This window comes from Podarcis muralis, chromosome 3, assembly GCF_964188315.1.
Source record: "Podarcis muralis chromosome 3, rPodMur119.hap1.1, whole genome shotgun sequence".
Classification (NCBI taxonomy): domain Eukaryota; kingdom Metazoa; phylum Chordata; class Lepidosauria; order Squamata; family Lacertidae; genus Podarcis; species Podarcis muralis.
The window spans coordinates 87,523,870-87,540,074 of record NC_135657.1 but is presented as its reverse complement, the minus strand read 5'-3'; positions in this window follow the sequence as shown (position 1 = coordinate 87,540,074).

Here is a 16,205-nt window from a genome sequence, read left to right as displayed (position 1 = left end):
CCCCAGAAATTGGCTCTAGAAGGGTCAGGGGAAGCCCCAAAACAGTGTGCAGCGAGAGGGAGAATCAGTTCATCTGGCAAGCTGAAATGCACGTGCAGATGGAACATTCATCATGGCATGATGTTGAATTCCATCCAGCATCTCAAAAAGGCATCTTGCTGATATTCTGGTCATATGCAAATAAGTAAGTAAATAATTGAGTTACACTAATACAATGAAAGCAAAACTTTCCACACTAACAAGTTAAAAGTTTTGCATGGTGCAAAACAGGCAAGGTTCAAGATCTGAAGTAGCAACCAGGGAGAGAGAAGAGGTGCTTACTCTCAAGCAGGGTCCTTACACAAATGACAACCTGGCCAGAGCAAAGAGCAGGTTCTGAGACCTGCATTTGATGGGCAGGAATCGGCCCTTGGATGCAGCTGACTGACCAGTACTACTAAAACCCCGAGAGAGAGAAATATTGCTGCAACTGAAATATTGCATGAGGGCCATTCAAATCTAAATATATACAATAGCGCAACATCTGCAAATACATGGATGCACATGCGTGTGTGTGTGTGTGTGTGTGTGTGCATGTGTGCATGTAACTACACACAAATGAGGTTGGTATTAACATCTCAGCTCCAAGGAGTTGAGATACGTATATGGAAAGAACAACACAACAAATAGAAGCATTATTTAAACTGATGCAAAAGCTAAGAAGTGAAAGTAATAGGATAAAATTACAAATGGGAAACTGCAGGGCAGCTCTTGGAAAATATATCTCTGTAGTGATATATTTTATGCTGTTGAATAGTCTATCATGGGGATGGTTAAAAGCTCTGCCATCCAGAGAGAAAACACACAGTACAGAACAACTCTGAGTGGTCAGGAGAAGAATGTGAGCGAATATCAATTAAAATAATGGCCTTTTTTATTCCATTATATTAACAGATGCTCCTAATGAGTCTCCTTTTTCAGTTAAATGAACTCACGTTGATAGTCTTTTGTTGCAAAACAGAATGGAATGCTTTGTAATAAAACTGTGGTGTGGCAGCCTCTGAGTCCCAGATAAACCAAAGCTATATAGATGCTATCATTGTTTCAGATAATTCATTATCATAGCATGATGCCCTACAGGTAGGCCTGGAAGCACAACAGACAGGCTAGTCAAAAAACAGTAGTTCAGGAAGAAATCTTTCCACAAGATATGAGAATTATAAACAAGAATACACAGTCAAATAGTCCACATAGATACAAGAAGGCATCACCTTGAAGAACAGAATAAATCTTTCATTCTTGCCTTTTTAAAAAACAACAACTGCTTTTTATTTGTTTTTTAAATCTCACTCTAAATAAGCACTCAGTTTGTTCAAAGTCTTCAAATATTCAATACATTTGCATTCATTTCTAAGCTCGGCAGAACAACTCCTTTGCTGTTAAATGATTGCAATTATCTATATAATACATAGACCCCTCTTTGTTGGGAAAGAAGTGTGGATGTGGTAGAATGTATTGCAAAAAAAGAACTGAGTATTGGATTAAGGTGTCACGGCAACAGAAACCTTGGAAAAAAGAGCTTTTGGTAAATGGCAGGTCTTTATCTAAACCAGCTGCTCTTAAGTAAAGCCACTTCCGGCCTGCCCAGGAGGTGGGGTTGTGGGCTTCACGCCCTCCCCCACGTGAGCGGGGGCTGGTTTCAGCCCCCGCGAGAACAGGGGAATCCCGGCCGCATCTTCCCCCCCAGCCAGCCAATCGGCTGGCTGGGGGGCGTGGCCTGCCCTATTAAGGGCCGGTGCAGAGGGGGCTCGCCCTCTTTTCGCCGGCTAGCCCCCACGTTTTACCACCCTCCCTCCCTTTAGGTAGGCTTTAGGTAGGTCTCTGACTTCGCTATGGACTTCGGTCTGTCGTCGCAAGGGGCATGGTAGGAATTTTTCTCAATTGGCAATTTACAGTCATTTGGTTTTTCGCCTACCTCGTAGCAACTCATCACAACTCCTCAGCATTGGTGGTTAGGCATTGGTAAGAAGGGGTTAAGAGGATGTGTGTGTGGGGGGGGAGGATGCCATCACCTCCCCCCAGTGAACGAAGGGTGGTCCGATAAAAGACTCTGGGGGCCGTGGCCCTGTCCGAAGCCTATGGAGGTGTGGGCCAAAGGCACGCCCCAGAGCGGTGACCCGGGGGAGCTCCTAGTTGATGTGCCTCAGCAAGAGACTCCCCCTCTATGGTGTTAACCCTTCCCGTGTCTCCAGCAAATGGGCTGGAGCCGGATAGTCGATAGGACCAATGCCTAAGCCAATGCCTCTCATTCCTGAATTCAATAAAGTTGTGGCCTAATTCGCCCATTTAACCTTAAATTATGGTGTCTCATGTCTTTATTTATCCTGGTGGGGGGCGGGAACTCGCCACGCAAAGGCTTACCTATGTACGACATGCATAATGATCCCGGTGACTAGGCTAAAGGGGATGCAAACTGTGGTGAAAGGCAAGTTGTCCTAGTCTTAATTCAAAATCAGTTCAGGATTTGCAAGCTCTTCAGTGAGCATTTGGGAAAAGTTTCTCTCTTTCTAAGAGTTTTCTCCCCGCCCATAATGCTGGCAAAAACGTGGTGTGGTGCTGCAAGCACGCACATTACCATTGATTCTGATTGCAGTAATTTTCAGAACAGTTCATCAAGTGAAACAGGGATCTCAAATTTGTGGAGCTTTGAAATTGGAAAGTTGATGTACAGCCCCATTCTGTGCATGCTTACTCAGATGTAAATCTACCTGAGTTCAACTGGCTTTCCTTTCAAGGAACTATGCATAGAATTGCATCCATAATTTATTGGGATCCCACAATTCAACAGCGGCTGATTTTTGTAACTCACATGTATGTCTCATATATGAGATGCTTGAATGTGAAAAGGTAGCCAGATGTATAAATGTGATTTTTTATGCACGGCATTGTTTTGTGAATTGCAATGTGATTTTGCACATAGCTCTGTAAGGTGCTGTGTTACAAATTGCTATATTATGAAGTGGTTAAATATGCCCCTCTCATTATATTTCTGTTTGCTTAAAACAAGCAGTACTGGATGACTATTTTGCTACTGTAACTGAAATCTTTCAATTTGATGCCCCTACCAAAGAAGAGGCATCTGCTTCAAATAACTTATTGGTGCACTAGAAGTGTTTTGTGAACTCCATCTGAAGTGAACCTTGCAGCAGATTTGGGGCTTCCTTCTATATGGACAAACCTGAGATAATGAGCTTTCCAAAACTGTTCTCTATAGGCTACAATCAGGGGCATCATATCTCTTCCATGTTAAGATGGAAATATAGTTTGCACAGGTGTGTTGAAATAAGCGATATGAACTGCAGGTATGCAAGTGAAATGAAAAGAAAAGGCAATGATGTAGGGAGGCAATGGAAGGCAAGAGCCCTAGGATTTAACATGGAAGAGTTTGGAATGAAAGAGTGTAGTGAAAGGAGCTTGCACAGTATTCTGAGCTTCTCTAGTTAGGCAGTAATCAAAAGCAGGGGAAATTGATCAGGGTCAGCCAAGGTCAGTCTGAAGAACATGCAAAAGTGTTCAGCTAAGGCAGTGAAAATACTGATGGAAAGCATCATGCGGCCTGATAAGCTTGGGAGGAGTTGAAGTGCTGAAGTATGGGAGGGCAAGACAGCAGAGAACTTAACTGGTAGGTAGACTGGAGGCTGTAGAATAAATGGTGAGGGAGAGGGCTGGAGGTTAAGAGAGATCAAACAAGGGCCAGAGAAGGGAAATTTACTGATAGCAAAAAGCTCATTGAGAGAACAAAGTCAAAAACATATGACCAAAGCAGCATGCTGCAGAAATGCTGATCAAAGGAAATTGTGACAGAAAGCAAGAAGCTGAGAAATCAGAGTCTTCAGATAAGGGCAGGGACTTGAGCAAAAAAGGAAGGGGAGGAGGCAGAGTGAAGCATCAAAAGCAAGGAGAAAGGATGTGATAGAGCTCAGAGGAGGTGCAGAGTTGACACCCACATGCAGGGAACGAGAGTGGGAGGGAGAATAAAAAGTGCACGAGGACCTAGAAAGAAAACAGGCTGAACCACAACAGGGATTCAGCTCAACCACCATGTTTAGCAGCACAGAGAGCCTTGTTTCATTGAGGCAAGGTCTGGTCAGAGGATCTGAGCCCTTCCTTTGTGAGGGGAAGAAGGTCCAATGGGCAGGATAGGAAGAGATGATGCAACATAAAGAGTTTTTTTGTGGGATGCCCTTGCAGGTGACATGCACCTGTCTCCCTCAATAGTAATGAATTAAGGTAAAGGTAAAGGTACCCCTGCCCGTACGGGCCATTCGTGTCCGACTCTAGGGTTGTGCACCCATCTCACTTAAGAGGCCGGGGGCCAGCGCTGTCCGGAGACACTTCCGGGTCATGTGGCCAGCGTGACAAAGCTGCATCTGGCGAGCCAGAGCAGCGCACGGAAACGCCGTTTACCTTCCCACTAGTAAGTGGTCCCTATTTATCTACTTGCACCCAGGGGTGCTTTCGAACTGCTAGGTTGGCAGGCGCTGGGACCGAGCAACGGGAGCGCACCCCGCCGCGGGGATTCGAACCGCCGACCTTTCGATCGGCAAGCCCTAGGCGCTGAGGCTTTTACCCACAGCGCCACCCGCGTCCCCCTAGTAATGAATTAGTAATATATAATATATTTATTTTATAAATAAAAATAAATTAGTCACAGGAAGGGAGAGTGCTCTTGTGCTCACATCCTGCTGCTGGTTTTCCACAGGCATCTGGTTGGTTATTGTGGGGGAAAAAGGATGCTGGAAAAGATGGGCCATTGGTCTGATCCTTCAGGTGGTTCTTACATTCTTAAATGTTCAGGAGGAATTTAAAAATACTCCTGGCCGAACAATACTGTTTCCGTAGACCTTGAAATGATTAGCTGTGAGGGTATATGATTATTTTTAGATGTTTTGAATTGTTTCAAATGCTTTTAGGGGCTTTTGAATGTGTAAACAATGTTTTTATTTTATTTTATTTTTGTTGTATTGTTTTGCTCTAGGCCAGGCTTCCTCAACCTCGGCCCTCCAGAGGTTTTGGGCCTACAACTCCCATGATCCCTAGCTAGCAGGACCCTGGGGTCAAGGATGGTGGGAATTGTAGTCTGGAGGGCTGAGGTTGAGGAAGTCTGCTCTAGGCCTTTTTCTATTTGCTGCCCTGGCCTCCTTTGTGGGGAAGGGTGGTATACAAATGGAATATATATATAGCAAGCAAGTAAGTACAAGCAATACAGGTGCGGATGGGTGAAAAGTTGTGGCCTGTAGTATAAGCCTTCCATTAACGTTCTTCTCTGAAACTCCTGGCTGAACACACCAGGTGTCCCAAAGCCAGCCATTACCACAGAGCTTTTAATAGGGAACGAGCAATGGAGAATGAAAATAATTGACATTTCTTTCTTCTTCCTCCTTTTTTGCAAAGCGAATTGGCATTTTAGTTCTAAACCATGACAGGGCCTGATATCTTGGCACTTTTTCTTTCTAATTATATTTGGCTGAAATGTGTATACCTATTATAAATGTCCACCATGCCTACTCTAAGTTTAAAGATGTATTTGAAAGAACGTTATGCTATTCTAAAGGTTTGAATTGTTTGCATCGTTCTAAATGCGAAAAAATAAATGCACCTCGTTGAAAGGTGACCCATTTGCACCTGTCAGGTGGATGGATTGGTAGGGAAGGGCCATTGTGTTATTCGAATAATGCCTTGCTCGCTTTATTATTTTGACATCCATTTCACCTTTCAGCTATCAGTAGCTGCTGAAACAGAAACAGAATAGGGTACAGTGATCCTCTGCATGGTTAACCAATGGAAGAAGGAAGGAGGAGGAAAGGGCTGAGTTTAGAGCTACCTGTGGCGTCATTAAGTTACTGGGAATGTGATGTTACACAGGCACTGACAAAATTAAAATGCACTCCTAAAGGAGGATGGCTTGTGTCTGAAAGAAGCTTGTTACACTCCTAGCAGTATTGCATATCGTTAGAGATAATTGCTTCTTCCTTTTGAGTAGAACGTTGGATCTCAAAAGTCTAATGAAGTTTGAGTACAATAGTGGCTAGAGATAATAGTACACAAATCTTCATTTATTGGACAACATGCTTGATTCAAGAGTCACATGGGGATGGCAGACATAGCGTAAATTAGAGAGGTTTTGTGCAGCACAAAGATTTGTATGGGATAATGATTCGCTTGAGTTGCATAGCTGCAGGGCTAGGTCATCATCACTCATGAGTGCAACTTCAGAATTTAAGAGCTCCATCTTGTTATCACAAATTGGAATCTGATTATATTCTTGCAGGTTCAGGCTGTACCTTGCAGTTCCTTACTAAAGAGCAGAACTGTACTTTGTTCTACTTTATATTTATGCCAGTACTTTAAGGAGTTTATTTTAAATGTGTGTTAAATTTTCTGCGATAGAGTCTACTCTGAGTACTAATTAATTGTAACCATATGTTGAGATATCATCAGCTCTTTCATTCTGCATGCAATGATTTCCCCCTATTAATTCCTTTTTTTAAAAGACCGGGTTTGAAAGAAAATAGACTGGACACCCCTTGTTCATATGTGTGTTATTGATGGGGAGGTGAAAGACTGAAGGAGAATGGAAATGGAAATACAAGGATCTGAATGATCATGGTGGGGAGAGAGAGGAAGGACCCCATCATACTTCCTTCATGGGATAAATAGGTTTATTTATTCCACGTCAATCTGAGAAGACCTAGGTGGTGTGTGTGTCCCATCGCAAATGTAAAATAAGGACTACTTCATGAATTATATATTTTCATGTTAAGACCTAAGCCTCTTAAGTGTGCACCTAAGAATGAAAGGATACATGAGAGAAATGTGTATATGCAAACATATTAGAATACAGGCACACATTAATGAGGCAGGATTGGCTCTGAACTGTACACCTGCTGGCATAGTCTGATTAGAGACTGGATACATATCCAGAATGTATGAAATAGCCCTTTAGTTCGAATCACAGGAAAATTCTCAGTTTGCCCACATTTTAGGACCCTTACCTGAGGCTCTCTCTAGCTATCTAGAACAATGGATGAATGACTGAATGAAGCAAATATTCTTAAGGGCTTCTTTGGCAGTTTTCAGCATCATGGAGCACAGACAGTTCCAGACAAGGCAGACCTTTCTGCTCTACTATATTGGCGCTTTCTCTCTCTCTCTCGGACAGACAGGCAGACCCAATTCCACAACACAAACCCCTTGGGCAGCTGCAAAGGACCCAGTACTTGAGCAGGACCCATGACTCATTCCTGCACTGTCTCGTCTCCCCATTTTAAATGTCTCTGGTTTTCAATATAGAGTTTCCCACAATATTCCACAGTAGGGATGGACGAATGTGTTAATTTAAGCTCACTCTGTTTCTCATTTTCCCCCAGTCTTAAATTCAGTTCTCCACATTTCTGCAGCAACTTGGGGTTAAAAAATAAATACCGGTAAATCTCCATGAAATTTCTTCAGTATTTTAGTACAGATTTCTCCTAATACCTTTTATATACAGTTTTGACTAGTGCACATATTTTTTGCAAGCAATTTCCCCTGATATACTGCATACCTGGATGCTATTTTCAGATATATCCATTTTTATGCACTCTCCCCCTTAGTATAGGCATCCCCCCCCCACTCTCAGGACCAGAACCAGCTCTGTGGGCTGACAGGAGAGAGGAATGTCCATCATAAAACACAACTTTGCTTTTGTTCTTCCATATTACCGTAAGTTAGGGTAGAAACAGGAAGGCAGGATAGCAAGCAAAGACCACACAGTTTCCATGCACTTGAGGTGCCAAGCAGGATAAATACAACAGTACCCCTTTGTTCAAGACATTTACCTGATGTACCCCTCACCCCATCCCCATTGCCAGACCTTTGGAGGCTCTGGTTATGTTGCGGTTGCCCCAGAGAGGCTTGCAGTTAAAGCCCTGGCCTTCAAAAGCAAACCTAATGGGAGTGGGAGGTGTTTTTGAGTCCTAGGTTCACTTCCTCATTACTGCAGTGCCTTATTAATCACAGATGCTCAGCAGCTTTAATGGGAATGCTACACAGTGACGCAATTAGCTTTCCATCAGGTGAGTGCACAGCAGAAAAGAGTCCCCAAGGAATACTGTTCACTAGCAGCAGGTGTTAATGAGGTACTAACAAGGCAATATGTCAGAACACAGAAAATTGCCCATTAGCCAATATCCATGGAGATAATGTTGAAGTATGGCACCTTATGACAAAATATTTAAAATAGGTGTGTAAACAAGTGTATATTGAAACAGGCTGCTGCCACTCAGACTCTAATATTGCACTGTTGAAAACGCAGGTATGTCCACTATCTGATTTCATGGCGAAGCTCACAGTAAACCATCTAATCTAAGCCCATGATTCTGCAAGCACTTGAATGCTCAGCTGCTTTCATCTCATTACACAAGGGAACTTTGCATCCGTAGTTTCTGAGGATGTAAATGGCAGGAATGTTGAAATACACACCAAAGTCAAGGGAACAACAAATTATTTATACCCCGCCCATCTGGCCGGGTTTCCCCAGCCACTCTGGGCGGCTTCCAACCGAATGTTAAAAACACAACACAGCATTACACAATACACAATGCAACACAGAACATCACTGTAGTTAACCATAGCAGACCCACTGGTTTAAACCTGAGTCTATCCCAATCATGTATAAAGGGAAAGAGTGGAGTCCAAAGGAGTACTATGGACCCACCCTGCTTACTTCCCTATAGCTTCTCCTTCCAAACACTCCCCCCCCCCAGGTAAGCGCTTATATGAAAGGAGGTCTTAGCACCCATCTAACCACTCCATATACTCTGCTCTAAAATGTTTATGTGGATCTTCCTGAAGCAATCACAGTTTAAACTGAGTTGCATACTCAGGGGGATCAGCACTGATTCTGGAGTCCCCAGTGATGCACCTGTACCATATCTTGTTTGCAAGTATGACTCTTCCATATTCTGAGGTGCAAAGCTAAAACAACTCAGAAGTGCACCTAAGGGAAAAACAAGAGAGAAACATCTGATGTGTTTCTGACTCATCTGTTGAACATGTCAACTTCTGATGCCGACTTTCAAAGTTAATGGGCTAGCATTTTCGTGTAGGAGATGTATCTTTGTAAACAACCAGTTGAGCCATAAATTTAGAGTGAAATGAAGCCAGTGGCCACAGTGTAGATAACTGTGGCTAGCTTTTCAACATGGCACTAAGGCTTTGATATATGACAGTTTAGGAAACAGACTTGTATTGTGGTGAAGGTCAGGAGGTTGGTGGTTCTTCATTAGAATTTATTTGTGTGCCAACCAGAGTTCCTAATCTAGATCATGCCTAGTAGGTGAAAGAGTCACAAAGACAATGATTCCTCAATTTCATTCTTTCTCAAAGGGCAGCAGCATGATCTGCTGGAATAAAACGAGAATTTCCCTAATCATTTATGGAGATATTATATCTCTTCACCCTAGGCATAATTTTATTTATTCATTGGACTGGATTTACAGACCACTAAAAGAGGAAGACAACTAAAACAAACAAACGAATGAATTTACCAAATCAATTTACATGATATAATGGGAATACTAGTAGGGATTGCAGAAAATTCTATTTTTTAAAAAAAACCTTCTACAGAACCAAGTAAAAATTAATGATAAACAAAAATGAGCTCCCTTTTGTGGCTTGTTTTCATTCAGCTGTATCCAGCTATAAAAGGGCTCTCAAAGAGTGCTACAAATTAGCTGTCAGTACAGAACAGCTTCAGAGAGTGATCCCTAAACTTCCGGTATCTTTGTGACAACATCCTAATCTCTGTAAATTATTTGGAGTTGCATTTTAAAAAAATTAAAATCCATTAGAAGTGCTTGCTCTTCTCGGTGTAACACAAATGGCTGCTTAAAAGTGCCTGAAATGATTTCATTACATGTTTGAGTGTGGAATTATATGAAGTAAGAAGACTTACACTGACTGGTGGTGGTTGGTGCCCACTAGGAATAGCAGGGCAGAAGGCAAGGAGCTCAAACAGTGGTAAGAGTCAGTGAGAGGCAGGGCCTACAATTCTAGTTTTGTCCCCATTTGCCCTCCCTGCTGAGTTCTACAAGGTGCAATGCTGGGACTAAAAAGGAGGAGGAAGCTGGCAGGAGGTGCCATCTCCTGGACTGGGTGATGATAGCAGGCAGGTGAGGTCCGCATGAGAGTGTACTGAGACTGATGGGGCAAGACTCCATTCACTCTAATGGACCAGTTTCCACTGACTTCACCAAGTAAATTTTATTCAGATGGAAGGCAAGGGAAGACGCATGCGTTATCATTTAAAAATGGAATACAAACCACTCCCACAGTCATATTCTCTTTCAATGGGACAGTTGAACATTTTATTTCCTGCCTGAGAGAGGTGCACTACCAGAGTGCTGCATGCTTTCCAAGAAAGGCACTGAGGCTGCAATGCAAGGCATCCATCCCTAAGAATTGGGATGGATGAGTCACTCTATTTCTGGTCCTTGTCAATGCAAGTGTTGAATCCATCCAGTTACCACATTAAGATGTGGAAAATTAATACGCATATGAAGTTAAATATATATTTTGTTGCTGTTAGCATTTATTTCGCAGATTCAATCACAAGTTATATATTAAAACACACACTTTTAGAAATGTGCTCATTTCTAAATGTATTTTATCCTAAAATACCACTTTGTTTCAGGGAGGTGCAAATTAAGTCAATGTGCTTAACTATATGGACTAAACAAAACTCTCTTCTATTTCTGCTATAGAGTAAGTCCCATTGATATCGGTGGGGCTTACTTCTGTGTAGACATGTATAGGTTTGTGTCATATGTTGTCATATGTGTGTCATACATGTGGAGGAAAACCTTAAACACGTTGCAGAGTTCCCAAAAAATAGACCAGAGGCAATAGTACTTCATTCAGCAGAGCTTTACATGTGCTGGAGGCAAATATAGCATAATGGTTATCAAATCCAGAACAATCAGGATTGGCTCAGTCCATACAAAATCCAGTTGCAGCATTTATAAACTTAACTCATGATAAGACTAAACCTTACCACTAAGCATTCTATGTACAGAAGCAGAAACACCACACCAGAAGAAAGAGAGAGAGAAGAGAAAAGTAAGACCCAGGCTCCTTTTGGCCTATATTTATAGTCAGCACGACTCTGCAGAATAGAGATAAGAGGGTAGTTCAAAGCAGGTTCCCAGAAGGTATAACCCAAACAATCATTAACCCTTCTGCCTCTGCTTCTCTCACACAGAGAAGCTTCTAGTAGCTTCTAGAATTAATCAGAATAGGAAAGATCTTTGCACATGAGATCAATACTTTCTGCACTAAGAAATGCAAACTGACAGGTTGCACCACAGGGAAGGGAAACTTCTGGACTGTTTTTGTTTGAGAGGATGATGAGTTGCAATGATGGTCAATACCATCCATTTCATTTGAAGAATTAAATATTGTCTATAATATCATTATGAATTGATGGATCAATTTTTAAAATTTATATACAGCATTTCATTTATATATTTCAAAGCGGTTAACAATATACACAATAATTACGGTAATACTGTCCCACTGCCACCCCTGGACTCTTTTCTGCACTGAAGAGTCTGGTCTGAACTAATAGGTCTGATGTTGTTAACATGTTTGGCAAGCTGCTCTGGGTGTAAATGGCTGAGATATGATTTGTACTCTGAAACAGTGTTCTTCAAACTAAACTTTGCAAACCCCTTTCACATGTATTTGTCTGCCTAGAAGTTCCCCCAAACTTGGGATATGGAGACCTTTTCATGTTGTGGAAGATTTTGGGGTGCATTCTGAGTCACACTGCCAGTCTATAAACAGAGTTGTCTAGGCCTGTTTGGACTCTGTCTTTGTCCTACCTGCTGTTCCTCAGAAACTATCCAGGAGCTACGCATCTGAGGGCAAGGCTAGCTTTACTTTCAGGGAAACTTGTCCACCATTGTTGATCTTCACATCAATGACAGCCTGCTAAGCTTCTAAGGAACCCCAGGGTTCTTCAGAACACAGTTGGAAAATGTCTGCCTTGGCAAATTAAGCACAAAGAGTAAGAAAAAGGCAGGAGGCTATATTCCATGTTTTCTTTTTGGTATAAGTTCAGTTTTCAACCTGCCTAGGTTGTACTAAGTGCTGACTGGCAGCAGGAAATAAAATAAGTGGCCCTGAGCGGAGCAGAGCAGAGGCCTCACGTTGACCAGTATTGATCAAACCCCACCCAGGTCAACAGCTGGAAGCTTTCAAGCCTTCAAGCAATCTGATGCATCAAATGTACTTCAAGCACATTGTGACCTGAAATAATGTCTGCATTTTAAACATGTGCCTCCTATAATCTCTCACTCCGTGATGCAGAAAAGTGCATGACCCTAACCCATAGTAAATTTAAGTTCACTTGTGGTGCTTACATGGCAAATGAATTGCACTTATATCTATAGCTTTGTTTGTTTGTTTCCTTGTATCTTTTCTTCATAAACTACAGTCACTGTTGAGCTCCATCTATAGCTCCTTAAGTTACTATGTCCCCCCCCCCATTTCCACTGCAAACAATAATTCTTTACTGAAACTTAATCCCCTCAACTATGAGGTGAACAGTGTGTGGGAACTGTCTTCTCAATAGTGTTTCAACTACCCTGGTTGGTGGTGGCGGCGGCGGGGAATGGAGTCAATAAGGAAGATACTTTACATATGCGGAGTTCACCTGCTTTGTTTTTTCACTGCAGTTGTCCAAAAGCACAAGGCTTCATTCAAGGCTGCAGAGTGCAAATGGGACTTAAAAGAGGCAGCAGCAGCTTGAGGTCAGGTTCATACTTTATGGTATAATGCAGTGTTTCCCAAACTTGGGTCTCCAGCTGTTTTTGGACTACCATCATCCCAAACTAGCAGGCCCAGTGGTCAGAGATGGTGGGATTTGCAGTTCAAAAACAGCTGGAGACCCAAGTTTGGGAAACACTGCTGCATTGCTTATTGGACCTCCCTGCATACTGGGATACAGCAGAGAAGGGTGAGGCAGTGATAAGGTTGGTATAGTGCAAACATGCCAGCAGGGGCACCAGATTGCCTCTATTTGCACTATGCCAACCTTGGCACTGCCTCATCCTTCCCTAGCTCCATTCTAGTATGCAGAAAAAACCTCTCTCAGCTGGAAGGGGGGTCAGGTAAGCATCACAGCCCCTTTGTGCTATCTGTTGTTCCCTTTCATCTCTGAAGGGGAGGCCCTGCTGCTAGCTGTGGCTTATTGTGCAGTGACTTGGGACAGGGCCTCCTCTGTAGTGGCACCCAGGTGATAGTATTCTCTTTCTACAAAGGTACACCTTGAAGCATTATTGTATGGTTTTCAGTGCCAGCTGAAGAGGTAACTCTTCACCTAAGCTTTGGAAGATGGGCTGATTTGCTGTAACTGAGTAATGACAATCTGTTGTATTTTATATTATTATTATTAGCCTCTTAATCTGGTTTTAATGTATTGTATTTTGTTTTTACAGCTTTACAGTATAAGCAGCTACGCTTGTAAACCACAACAGAACCATATGTCATAAAGGCTGGCACAGAAACCAAATTAATACTAATAATAGTTTTGGAATGTGTGAAAGGGGCTAATTTGCAATAGTATGTGATCTGAGGTGCAGGGCTGTTGCTATTCTTGTAGCAAACTGTCACTTCGGTTCTCTAGCTGCAAAGAGGTCCTCACTTCAGAAAGATATTTAAAACAACCTTTCAACATCTCAAGAATTCAGCATCTGACCATTAGCTTAACTGTTGACACAGGACTGGGGAGCCTTTGACCCACATGAAGTTGCTGAACTACAACACCCATCATCTATGACCACTGGACATGCTGAATGCAGCTGATGGGAGTTGAAGTCCAACAATTAACCGCTTCCTTCTTTTTCCGAATTCAACTCAGCCCGCTGCCTCTGCAGGAGAATGTATGGAACAGGGGTGGTTCTCCAGGGCTAACTTACTACATCTTCACATAATCAGGTGATTAAGATGATGTTTCAATCATTTACAGGCTTCAACCTATGGAAAGCCTCCATACATGTGCAACATTGATATTTGACTCTCCAAGATACAGAAGGTATAAGATTACATACTCTACAGCTTCACACTGTGTTTTGCTTCCTGGTAGGAAGAGATCTGCCATGGGGGGAGGGATACTCCCCAGTTTAGACCAGGCCATGAAAAACAAAACAAAACTCTATGCTTTAGAAGGCTACACTGAAAACTATGAAGAAAACAGCATTTTATTTTGAACTGAAGGTAAACAACAGGCAACAAAAGCACAAACATAAGAATTCAAGTATAATCATTAATTAAGAGGAAAAGGAAACTCTATGGCTTCATATAATGGGTGAGCTATTAAAAAAAATCTTAAACACAGATAGTTCTTCAAGTCCCTGCAATCTGGTGCTTAAGTCCCAATTGGTGTAAGGCTCTAAGTGATATCACCAGATCCTGCCCCCCTCCCCAGGATTATCCCTTGGTGCCATATTCCTTACCTCTCCCTCCCAGTGACCAATTTAGAAGCAAGAAGAATATATGGAGGGAGGGATGGTTGTGGCCATGTGATTTGCCAGCAACCCATTTGGGGGTGCTAAATATCTTCTCCCTCCTCAGAGTGGGCTGTCAGGAAAACAGCCCTATCTAGGAGGGCTAGAAATATTGCCTAAGTAGACTTGTATGATCCATTCAATCATGTCTTGTGAAGATTTCTGAAACCCACATTTACTTTTAACGTTTCTAGGTCTGCAAGCCACAAGATAATAAATAGCCCAGTTATAATGGCTGTCTGTGTTTCTAACATTAGTAACAGAGGACATTAATTTAGGACACCGGAAGGTCCTTAAGGCCCCCACCTTAAATAACTATAGGTTCTATTGTTTAAATATTTTCGAAGTTAATAAAAATGTGGGAAACACATACACAATTAGAAAATTAAAATAAACACACTGTTGTGTGGGTTTCTAAATTACTTCCAAAGAGGAAGAAATCAACATTATGAGTTCCACTTATTCTTATGGTTTCCTACTTAGGATTCTAATTCCCTCATTGATAAATTATGTTGTCTGGGATCTAAGCCAATAGTTTCCAGAAGTGAAGAAATCCTTATTGATCTGGATGAGCAGGGAGAGATCTCTCATTTGTTCGACTTTAAGTAGCTCTGTTACTTCTGATCTCTGTAAATGTTTTGATAAACTGAACATCGGAATCTTATCACCATATTCCTGACACGGTACTAAAAACAGATTGTCCTATCTGCTTCTATGATGGGATCACAGGAAAACACTAAACATTCAATACAAATGGGTATTGTTCACCCTAACGCAAATACACTGATCAAACACACTCATATTAGTGGTATTGTTGAAATCACAGTTAAGGAAATCACAAATATTAGCTTCATTCCAAAAAATTCCACACATGTTCAGACACATGGTAAAATTCAATATGAATGCTTTTAAGTATATGGTCCTACATAGGAATAAGCAAGGAAACGAGGGCTGCATAATTTATTGGTTCAGCAAATTAAAACCCCGTAAGGGATAACATATTCTGCCAGCCCAGGGATGGGGCAGAAATTGCCAAAAGCAAATCCTTGTGTGGACTCCCTGTGAGGAATTTTTCTTCCTCTATGTTCTGGACAAAAAACCCCTATTCCTGGATGTTCTTTGCCACAGCAGGGGGACAGCTGTTGAGTGTTGTACATAGGAAGGAGCCACTGGTGAAACAAGTTTTAAAAAACATTTTAGAAGATCCTAAACTGGATTTATGAATGAAATCACAACAAAATGCATCCCGATCAATAATTCCAGATAATGTATCAATGGTACGTAAGACTTCTAGGATTGATCTGAGCATATTGCTTCCGAATGAGATGCTGTAGCGTGTCTTACAAATGTTTCTAAGAATGCTCTAAATGCATTAAGGAAGCACTATACTTTAATATAGATTGATCTGATAGCAAATTACAGGTACAGTAAAGTCCTCTGAACCTCACTTTCAGATGTTCCATTTTTTTATTCCAGGAATCATTTTACAAAGGTATGAAAGAAAGCTGCCTATCGGCACTGGAATCTAGTCACCATTTGTACCAGAATAAACACAAATCAATAGCTTCCTTGTGTGCTTTGACTAATCAAGATGGATTAAAGCATGGTGACAGTCTG